The sequence below is a fragment of the Mya arenaria genome, chromosome 5 (genome assembly GCF_026914265.1).
Source record: "Mya arenaria isolate MELC-2E11 chromosome 5, ASM2691426v1".
NCBI classification, from domain to species: Eukaryota; Metazoa; Mollusca; class Bivalvia; order Myida; family Myidae; genus Mya; species Mya arenaria.
In genome coordinates this window covers 54231844-54235111 of record NC_069126.1, presented here as the reverse complement: position 1 = coordinate 54235111, position 3268 = coordinate 54231844, and positions in this window count along the sequence as shown.

The window sequence follows — 3268 nt, the reverse complement described above, 5'->3', positions numbered from 1 at the left end:
GCTGCATCACCCATTGCCAAATTGCAGCTCCTGGCCATTTACATAACCTGAAAACCAGAAATTTAAAGCACACTCCTGAAATCAGCCTATGTTTTTCAAGCAACAGTTTTATTTTTACAAAATCATCCAAAAAACAGATACATCACTGTTCTTACTCATTTTTGCATTTCTATGTCGAAACAATCCGTGCTATCATTACATCTTTTCAAAACAGTATACAAAAAATGCACAATATTAAGGAAGCAAATTTGAGTATGATTAGGCAAGGCGTAAAGCAATAGCTTCCGTCAGTAAAATGATTCAAAAATTCGAAGAATCACCTAAATTGTGATAAGGCAAGCGTAAGAATTAATCAAGCATAATTCTTGTACAAATTGTGGACTTTATTATAGATATTTACACCCAAGGATTGATATTTCAGCCATTTTGGGTCTTTTAAAGGGAAATAAACTAATATAAAATCATTTCCTAATTCGCAGGAGACTAGACAGCTTTTTCTTTTAACTGGAAAATTCCCCAATTTCGGCATTTTCACAACGCAAAATTTCCCAAAATGTCAGGGTCTTTTTCCCAAATTGGGCAGAAAAAGCCCTGGACATCTACTAAATAGACATTGAGTATTACAGACAATGCGTATGTCCATCGGACAGTCCGACATGTCCGGTATATTTCCATTTTGACCAACGAAACATTTGTTTTGGTCGGTCACAATGTTCGGTGAAAAATTACAGTCAGCACCGTTTAATTTTCGGAAAGTTTACTTTCAGTTTCTAAATAAATATTTAGAGGTTTTTTTAACTATTATATCATGATTATTCAGCATGTTAATCCGTGTATCACTATTTGTAAACCACATTTTGCACATGTTCCCGTAAAAGCCAAAAAAACAAATAAGGTTCCGATTTCAGCTCGTACTCTAATCCTTTTTGATATAGACAGAATTTTACGGAAATGTTCGAAAATTACAAAATTCTGTATGTAATTTGTTTTCGTCGAAGTGGACCCCAGCAATCGTGTTAATTTAAATATGATGATGAATATACCGAGATGACACTCTTTCCGCTCTGTTTAACATTGCCAATAACAAGAACTCTACTTTCGTTTTTGCATAAATGTTGTGTCTGAGTACAATTGGTTATAAATATTATTTTATAACCATACTGTATCTTTGATTTAAAGATGAAATAAAATAGTTAGATCTAGCTGCACCATGGGTTGACGAACCGGATATGAGTTTTTTGGGGAGGCAAGGAAGTTAATTACTTAAGATCCGAAATATTGATTTTTTTACCTTAAGCTTCTTTTTTGTAATTTATAATAGTAGGACACATCTAAGCAAGAAGATCTAAACCTGTTATTATGGGGAATTACAAAACTTATTTAAATAAGAGGCTTAAAATCAAGGTTTAGGCTGATGTAACTGAATACTGTTTGTAACATTGCGACAGGTAAAAAATTGGTGCGACAGGTAAACTTTCAGTGTTTACCTGTCGCAATGTCCTGTGAAGGAAAAAAAGTTTTCGCGTTGTCTGGTATTAACTAGACATTAAGTATAAGATTTTGTTCAAGAAAATCTTTATTTTGTTAACTGAAATTACAATACAGAAATTATTACCAAAATCATAACAGTAAATGGAACATACACTTTATACTTCTCAGGATATAACGCTGCTGAAATGGAGGATTGTAGGTTGAAGTGCATTTCTTGTGTTGTCCATTCTTGTAACTGCCTCATAAGCTTGCTTTCTCTGTTCATCTTGGTTCTGAAAGCAATTATAAATACTAATATAGTATGTGCACTGTATAATGCTTTACTACAAACTTATTATAGAACATACAAAAAAAAATCTCTATGTGTTAACCTTCTTTTTTCTGAAGCTTCAAATTGTAAAATATATATACTTTTTGGCATTAGGAATAGAGACATACATGTGATAACGTCCCGGACGTCCGGGATTGTCCCGGAAATCGGATCTCTGTCACGGAGTCACGGAGAGTGCATGTTTGTCCCGGAAAGTCATAAAAAAAAACGAAAAAAAATAATCTCGGAATCGTAATCGATTATCTTAATTTTACCAATGTAAGTCAGCTATTTTGCCTGTCCTGGACACTGGTCGTAAAACACAGGACATGTTGACACTAATCCGTTAATTGGTACGTGTGTCGTCGAGGTCATCGTCAATCACCCGATAATTGATCTATCGGCCTATTGTTGTGCTTAACGAGTGGGGGAGGGTTCTTGTATACAAATTCATTGTTTTCATATGGATTTGTTTGGTCTTATGAATGATAGCTTTTAATTGATGAATTGATATTTTTCACACATTTTACCAACAAACGAGCATGAAGGTAAGTTCAAAGAAAGTGACAAAATGAGTAAAAAAACAAAATTAAAACACGGAAAACATCCCATATTCCTTCCAAATTTCAAAGTCGATACGTCGTTATACTTTAAACAACTTACGCGTCCATAAGGAATTTTACTGTTTTGACCTTTTTTCCGAACTATCGTGTGTATTTTTACGCCGAAATAAAACCGGCGATATGGGGTTTACAGGTGGTTATATAGAGTGCTTTAATCACGTGATCGCTTTATACAGCCGATTGTTGACACGTCTCTATCAAAATTATATGCATCTCCAAACGGAAAAAAGCTCATCGACTGGAAAATCTTCTTTATCGTCTGGAAAATATTGTGTGTCATAAATTGCAAACGTTTTAAATGTGATGAAAAAATAAATATTTTGTAACGCATGTTCTCAAAAGCGCGGGTAAACAGGTGCCCGTATAGTTGTTTATTTCCTGTTTTGATGAAACCGAAAGTAGACTGCATATCCTCCTGGTTAGCACTTCATTTAAAGCCTGGAAAAATATCTGGTGGTTTTATTTTTTCAAGAAAATGCAGAAAAAAAACAACCATGTCAAGTAAAAAATACGTCTTGGCAGTCAAAATAGGTACATTTTCCCCGACGTTAAAAACGACTAAAATAGCCCCAGATATGCTATAGAATGCACCACAGACGTTCCACATTTAAAAAAAATTGCGTTGTGTGCGTTGACATTACGACGAGTGTCCCGGAATCGACCCAAGAAATTATCACATGTATGATAGAGATAAATAATGGCTAATAACAGCTGAAAAAAATACTGATGAGTAACAAACAATAAATGTCCATTTACACCTACAAATAAATTATAACAAATATAAAATGGTTAAACACAGTTCTGTTTACTTAAGTAGCATGCCCTGCCTCACATACTTCCTTTC